At 37.0% G+C, this 8,353-nt stretch overlaps 1 non-coding gene across 1 annotated transcript; it reads right to left on the reverse strand.

Moving 5' to 3' along the window:
- Window positions 1-5,006: 5,006 nt before the first annotated feature.
- On the reverse strand, window positions 5,007-5,112 carry LOC125119064 (U6 spliceosomal RNA). The gene has a single exon (XR_007133018.1). It is a non-coding gene; the product is annotated as a U6 spliceosomal RNA (small nuclear RNA).
- Window positions 5,113-8,353: the final 3,241 nt, after the last annotated feature.

An 8,353-nucleotide genomic window follows, 5' to 3' on the forward strand; every position in this document is an offset into this window, starting at 1 on the left:
GTACCACATCTTCTTAATCTATTTGTCTGTCAATGGACATTTAGCTTTTTTCTATGTCTTGGCTATTGTGAACTTCAGTGAACATAGGGGTGAATGTATCTTATAGAATGAGAATTTTGTCCAGATATATGCCCAGGAGCAGGACTGCTGGATCATATTGTAGTTCTATATTTACTTTTCTGAGGTATCTTCATACTTTTTTCCATCGTGGTAGTACCATTTTACACTCCCACCCACAGTCTAGTAGGGTTACCTTTTCTCCACCTTCTCTCCAGCATTTGTTATTTGTAGACTTATTCATGATAGCCATTCTGACCAGTGCGAGGTGGTACCTCAATGCCATTTTGATGTGCATTTCTCTAATAAATAGTGACACTGAGCATTTTTTTCATGTGCCTATTTGCCATCTGTATGTCTTCTTTGGAGAAAAGTTTATTCAGGCCCTCTACCCATTTTTAAATTGGGTTGTCTGTTTTCTTAATGTTGAGTTATATGAGTTGCTTGTGTATTTTGGAGATTAAGCCCTTGTCGGTTGTATTGTTTGCGACTATTTTCTTCCATTCAATAGGACATCTTTTGTTTTTTCTTTTATGGTTTCCTTTGCTGTGCAAAGGCTGTAAGACTGATTAGGTCCTGTTTTTTTTTTATTATTTATTTATCTATTGCCTTAGGAGACTGACCTAAGAAAACATTTGTACAATTGTGGTTAGAGAATGTTTTCCCTATGTTCTTTTCTAGGAATTTTATGGTTGCCTGTCTTATGTTCAAGTCCTTAAGCCATTTTGAATTTATTTTTGTGCATGGTATGAGTGTGTGTTCTAGTTTCATGTGTTTACATGTAGCTGTCTAGTTTTGCCAGAACCACTTGCTAAAGAGACTTTTTCCCATTTTATACTCTTGCCTCCTTTGTCAAAGATTAATTGACCATAGGTATCTGGGTTTATTTCCGGGTTCCCCATTCTGTTCCATTGGTCTGTATGTCTGTTTTGGTACCAGTACCACACTGTTTTGATGACTGTGGCTTTGTAGCATTGCCTGAAGTCTGGGAGAGTTATGCCTTCTGCTTGGTTTTTGTTTCTCAGTATTGCTTTGGTAATTCTATGTCTTTTATGGTTTGATATAAATTTTTCTGATCATTTGCTTTAGTTCAGAGAAAAATGTCATGGGTAATTTCATAGGGATTACATTGGCTCTGTAGATTGCATTGGGTAGTATGACAATTTTAATGATATTAATTCTTCCAATACAGGAGCATGGGATATCTTTCCGTTTCTTTGACTCCACTTTAATTTTCTTGATTAATGTTTTATATTTCTCAGAATATAAATCTTTCACCTCCTTGGTCAGGTTTATTCCTAGGTATTTAGTTTTGTGTGCTGTGATTTTAATATTTTTATATTCTTTTTTTAACATTTCATGGTTAGCATGCAGAAATGTAACAGATTTCTGAATGTTAATCTTGTAATTTGCTACTTTGTTGAATTCATTGATTAGTTCAAGTAGTTTTTGTGTGGAGTCCTTAGGGTTTTCGATAAATGGTGTCATATCATGTGTAAAGAGTGACAGTTTTACCTCTTCCAACTTGAATACTTTTTATTTCTTTTATTTGTCTGATTGTTGTTGCTAGGACTTTCATTACTATGCTGAACAAAAGTGGTGAGAATGGGCATCCTTGTCTTGTTCCATATTTTAGCAAATATAATACTCAATTTTGTGTATTGAGTATTATATTTGCTATGGGTTTGTCACAAATGGCTTTAATTACATTATGTTTCTTTATACCCACTTTGGTAAGAGTTTTTATCATGAATGGATATTGGCTTCTGTTAAATGCCTTTTCTACATCTATTGTAATGACCATGTGTTTTTTTACTTTTCTTTTGCTAATGTGGTATATGACATTGATTGATTTGTATACGTTGAACCATCCTTGTAAACTTGGGATGAATCACACTAGGTCATGGTGTGTGATCTTTTATATGTGTCGTTGGATTCAGTTGGCTAAAATTTTAGAGAATTTTTGCATCTATATTCATAAAAAAATTTGGCCTAAAATTTTCTTTTTTGGTAGTATCTTTGGTTTTGGTATTAGGATGATGTTGACTTCATAGAATTCTGGGAGTGTTCCTACTTCTTCAAAGTTTTGGAAAAGTTTAAGAAGGATGGGTATAATTTTTTCTTTGTACGTTTGGTAGAATTCACCTGTGAAGCCATCTGGTCCTGGACTTTTATTTGTAGGGAGTATTTTTATGACATATTCAATTTCATTTCTAGTGATTGGCCTGTCCAGTTGATCTATTTCCTCTTGATTAATTTTTGGCAGGCTGGATGTCTTTAGAAAGTCATCCATGTCTTTTAGGTTGTCAAATTTGTTGGCATATAAATGTTCATTGTATTATCTTATAGTTTTTTGTATTTTTGCACTATCCATTGAGATTTCTCCTTTTTCATTTATTATTTTGTTCATTTGGGTTCTATCTCTCTTCTTGTTGAGTCTGGCCTGAAATTTCTTTCAAAGAACAAGCTCTTGATGTTATCAAATTTTTCTATTGCTTTTTAAATCTCTATTTTATTGATTTCCTCTTTTGTCTTTATGATATCATTCCTTCTGCTGTCTTTAGGTTTTGTTTGTTCTTACTTTTGTAATTCCTTTAGTGGTAGGTTAAATTGTTGATTTGAGATTTTTCTTCTATTTTGAGGAAGGCTGGTATTGCTATGAACTTCCATCTCCAAACTGCTTTTGTGGCATCCCATAGATTTTGAATGGTTCTGTTTTCATTATCATTTATCTTGAGGTATTTTTAAATTTCCCTTTTGATTTCCTCATTGACCCATTGGTTTTTTAGTAGAATGTTTTTAGTCTCCTTGTAGTTAGTTTTTTCTCATTTCTTTTCCTGTGGTTGATTTCTATTTTCACGCCATAGTAGTCAGAGAAAATACTTGAAATAATTTCTATACTCTTAAATTTGTTGAGGTTAGTTCTGTGCCCCAGTATGTGGTGAAACCTTGAGAATGTTCCATGTGCACTTGAAAAGAATGTACATTCTGATTTTTTTTCTGATATAATGGCCTGAAAATATCAATTAAGTCTAAATGTTCTATTGTGTCATTTAGGATCTCCATTGCCTTATTGATTTTCTGTCTAGAGGAGCTGTCCATTGAGGCAAGTGGGGTATTAAATCTACTATTTCTTTGTATTCCCATCAGTTTCTCCTTTTATATCTGTTAGTATTTGTTATATATCTGTCAGTACTCTTATATTAGGAGCATGTATGTTGGGGCATGTGTGTTGACAAGTTTAATATGCTCTTCTTAAATTGATCCCTTTATCATTAAATAGTGTCCTTATTTGTCATTCTTTATGGGCTTGGTTTTAAAGTCTATTTTGTCTGATATAAGAATCGCAATTCCCACTTTCCCATCTTTTCCATCCCCTCACTTTCAGTTTATATGTGTCCTGTGCCCTAAGGTGAATCTCTTGTAGACATGCATATTGTAAGCTCTTGTATTTTTTTAATCCAATCTGCCACTCTATGCCTTCATTTTTTTATGTAGTGATTTTTATTTTTTTCCATTATATCTGGTTTACTGTGTTTTGTCAGTTTTCCACTGTACAGCATGGTGACCCAGTTTCACATACATGTATACATTCTTTTTTCTCACATTATCATGCTCCATCATAAGTGACCAGACATAGTTACCAGTGCTACGCAGCAGGATCTCAACTCTATGTCTTCTGATTGGAGCATTCAGTCCATGTACATTTAAGGTAATTAGTGATAAATATGTATTTATTGCCATTTTAAACCTTGTTTTCCAGTTGATTCTGTGTATCTCCTTTGTTCCTTTCCTTTTCGATTAGATGATTTCCTTTTATTGTATACTTATGTTCTTTTCTTTCTTTAGATTTTGTGAATGTATTTTTTTGGTTTTGATTTGTGCCCTGTTTTTCAAGTATGTTTACCCCTTCCTATATCTGCTTGCCTTACATTGATATTCATACGGGCTCAAATACATTCTAAAAAAAGTGTCTAGATTTTCTTATTTTCCTTCCCCACATTGTATGATTTTGATGTCCTTTTCTTTTACAACTTAATGCTTATCCTTTTGCTGTTCCATGTGTTTATGCTCAGTTTTATGAATAGTTTTTTTTAATTCATTTTAGATCTGTACACCAGCTTATTTAATTATTACTTTCCAATTGTTATTTCTCCATTCTATATCTTCTTACTTCTTTGCTATTTATTTATTTATTTACTTATTTATTTATTTATTGTCTTTTTGCCTTTTCTAGGGCTGCTCCCATGGCATATAGAGGTTCCCAGGCTAGGGGTCTAATTGGAGCTATAGCCGCTGGCCTATGTCAGAGCCATAGCAACACAGGATCTGAGCCGCATCTGCAACCTACACCACTGCTCACAGCAATGCCAGATCCTTAACCCACTGAGCAAGGCCAGGGACCGAACCTGCAACCTCATGGTTCCTAGTTGGATTCGTTAACCACTGAGCCATGACAGGAACTCCACTTCTTTGCTATTTAGAGGACACCTTTCATATTTCTTTTAGTAATGCTTTTAGGTTTAGTATTGCTGAATTCTTTTAGTTTTTGTTTGTTGGAGAATTTCTTTATTTCTCCTATTTCAAGTGATATTCTTGCTGGGTAGAATATTCCAGGCTGCAAATTTTTCCCTTTTAGAACTTGAATATATCTTGCCATTCTCTTCTGGCTTGTAGTGTTTCTGTAGAGAAATCAGCTGATAGCCTTGTGGGGGTTTCTAATAATTAATTCTTTGTTTTTCTCTTGCTGCCTTTAGAATCCTATCCTTGTCTCTAAATTTAGCCATTTTTTTATTATATGTCTTGCTGCTGAACCTGCTTGGGTTCAACTTCTTTGGGGCCCTCTTTGCTTCTTTTATCTTGATATCTGTTTTCTGTAGATTTGGAAAATTTTCAGCCATAATTTCTTCAAATATATTTTCAATCCCCTTTTCTTTTTCTTTCCTTTTTCTTTTATGGAACGTTTCACAAATTTGCATGTCATCCTTGTGCAGGGGCCATACTAATCTTTCTGTATCATTCCAATTTTAGTATACATGCTGCCAAAGCAAGCACTCTTTTTCTTTTCCTTCCAGAATCCCTATTATGCATAGATTGGCCTGCTTTATATATTCCCATAGATCTCTAATACTGCTTTCTTGTTTTTTCATTTGGTTTTCAGTCTGTTGTCCTTACTGTCTGATTTCCATCATTCTGTCTTCCAAGTCACTTATTCATTCCTCTGCATTATTCTTTCCTCTCTTTGGTGCCTTTTACTCAGCTTGTGTCTCCGCAAATGAATTTTCTAATTTTTTATGGCTCCACCATATATTTTCTAGTTCCTTTCTAAAGTATTCTGCCTTACTGTTCATATCTGCTCTTAATTCCTCCATATTCACCCATAAATCTTTCCATTTCTTCACTATCTTTTGAACTTGGTGTTTGTTAGACTGTAGAGATCTGTTTCACTCTTAGCTCTTTCAGGAAAATTCTCCTGTTATTTTAACTGGGAATGGTTCCTGAGCTTCTTCATTTTGCTTATATTTTTCTTATTCTGTGACTTTAGGGAATCCAGCTATTGTAGTCTTGGAGGGCTATTTATATTCTAGAGTGCCCCTGGGTAATTTGTGAGGGCTTACTTTTTTTATATGGGGACTATTTTTGGTTTGGATGTTTGTTGTTTCTTTCCTCGGTTTGTGCAGGCTGTTATCCCCTTAATAGGGTGTTGCTCTTGTGAGGCTTGTACATGCTTCCAGAGATATGGAGGGAATGGGCAGGGCTAGTAGCCAGTGCATAATTGCTGGGCCTTTGACAGTGGTGAGGACCTGCAGAGAGGTGCTACAGGCTGCTCTTGGTTGCAGGTCCCTGGAAAGTGGCATTAACCTTCAGGTAGGTGTAGGCAGTACACAGCACATTTGGCAGTGGCAATAGCAGGGCATGCACATTTCCAGGGGACTAAGAGCAAAAAGGGATGGTGCTCCATTGCAGTGACCTCCTCTGTGCTGAGGTGACTGAAGCCCCAATGGTTCCTGTTCATGGAACCCTAGTGGTAGCAGGCCACACCCACCTCTTAAGTCTGAGGTGGCTGTGGAGGTTTGCTACCCATAGCCCATGCAAGAGCCCTACGACCACCATCTGCAGTCCACTCATGCATAGAGAAAGGTATTTCTATGGCAGTACCATCCCTCCTCTCACCCTCCCCAACAATGGTTCCTTGCTTCTCCTGAGGGCCTAGGCCTCCTCCCAGTTCCCTCACCTGTGGTTCTCTGCTCCCCAGCTATGGCACACTGCCTCCCTTCAGGCCATCTCCACATAGCCAACCCTAGTCCTCTCCCTAGAGCTGACCTCTGGATCCTGAGTCTCTGTGCCCAGCCCCTGCCTGAATATCTCAGGTTGTGGTGTCTAGGGTCAGTGGTATCAATGGTCTGTGTGACTCTCATTCCTCTTTCATCCACCTCGGTTTAGCACCTGCACTTTTCTCTGAGGCTTTGAGGTCTCTCTGTCTTGGCTGATCTCCCCATCAGTTAGGTGGCTTCCCAGGGTGTGGGTTCCTTTCCTCTTTCACAGCTCCCTCTTGGGAGTGCTGGTCCCATTCTGATTCATTTTTTTCTCTTCTCTCTCTCTTTCTTTTTTTTTTTTTCCTTTCATTCTACCCAGTTATGTAGAGGGTTTATTTTCCTTTTTGGAGGTTTATGGTCTTCTGCTAACATTTAATACAAGTTTTATGCAAATCATTCTACATGTAAATGGAGCTTTTTAAATGCGTTTGTGGGATAATGTGAGTGTCATGTCTTATTCCTCTGCCACCTTGATCCTGCCTCCTGGATGTGACCTTTAAGAGGTATATCAGGGAGTTTCCATTGTGGTGCAGCAGAAACAAATCTGACTAGGAACAATGAGGATGATGGATGCCCAAAAATAAATAAATAAATAAATAAATAAATAAATAAATAAATAAATAAAAATAAAAGGTGTGTCAGAAGTTCCTGTTGTCAATTAGCAGTGATGAACCCAACTAGTATCCATGAGGATGTGGTTTTGATCCCTGGCCTTGCTCAGTGGGCTAAGGATCAAGCAATTGCCATGAGCTATGGTGTAGGTTGCAGACGCAGCTTGGATCCCATGTTGCTGTGACTGTAGCATAGGCTGGCAGCTGCAGCTCCAATTCAACCCCTAGTCTGGAAACTTCCATATGCTGCCTGTGTGGCCCAAAAAAAAGAATTTAAAAAAAGGTGTGCCACCAGATATTTTGAACTTTAAGATAAACACACTACCTAGTAGGACATTGGGTCTTCTCTCTTGGAATGAGTGAAATGTATTCTCTAAAGAAGGGTAAACAATGTCATTTCGATAGGCAATAAAGCAGAGTGCAACACAGGTTCTATTTTTTTACTTTCTAGTATCCACTTTATTCATAATAATAAATTTTTAGCTGAGCTAAATATTAAACTGCTAACCTTCCTCATTAAATGTAGCCCTGATTCATAGTTAGTTGCAAAGCTACATAAGTAGAAATCCCATGTGACAGTTTCCAGGATTCTTCTTTCATTGACAACTTTGCCATCTCTGTTTCAAATCCCCCTCCATCCTTTTATCTGGAATACAGATATCACAAAATTTAAACATAAAAGCAAATGTCACATGCTCAATATGGCAGAGTGATAGATTTGAAGGAACTGATGTCTCAAAAGAATATCATGGACTATAGATGCCATGACAGCCCTGTGCTGCTTATAACCTGATTTTTTTATGAGAGATAAATAACTATCTCCAAAAAAACCACTATTTTGAGTTTTATGTGCCTCACAACTGAACCTAACCCTAACCGATAGATATTGAGAGTATTTACCTATAGTAACTGCATTAGTTTGCTAGGGCTGCCCTAACAAAATACCACATACTGGGTGGCTTAAAGAACAGAATATTTTTCTCATCACTCTGAGGGTGGGAAGTGTAAGATCAAGGTGTCAGAATGTTTGACTTCTTCTGAGACCTCTCTCCTTAGCTTGCAGGTGGCAGCCTTCTTTCTTTGTCTTCACATGGTCTTTTCTTTGTGCATCCATACCCCAATGTCTCTGTGTGCTCAAATTATCTCTTCTTATAAGTACACCAGCCAGATTGGATTAGGGCTCACTCTAATGGAATCATTTTAACTTAGTCACCTCTTTGAAGATCCTACCCCCAAATACAGTCACATTCTCCAGTACTAGAGATGAGAACTTCACCATATCAACTTTGAGAAATTACTATTCAATCCTAACAGTACCTTACCTAACTTGTTTGCAAAATGATGAGTTCTGCAAACTCAGGAGCTGCA

The sequence above is a fragment of the Phacochoerus africanus genome, chromosome X (genome assembly GCF_016906955.1).
Source record: "Phacochoerus africanus isolate WHEZ1 chromosome X, ROS_Pafr_v1, whole genome shotgun sequence".
NCBI lineage: Eukaryota > Metazoa > Chordata > Mammalia > Artiodactyla > Suidae > Phacochoerus > Phacochoerus africanus.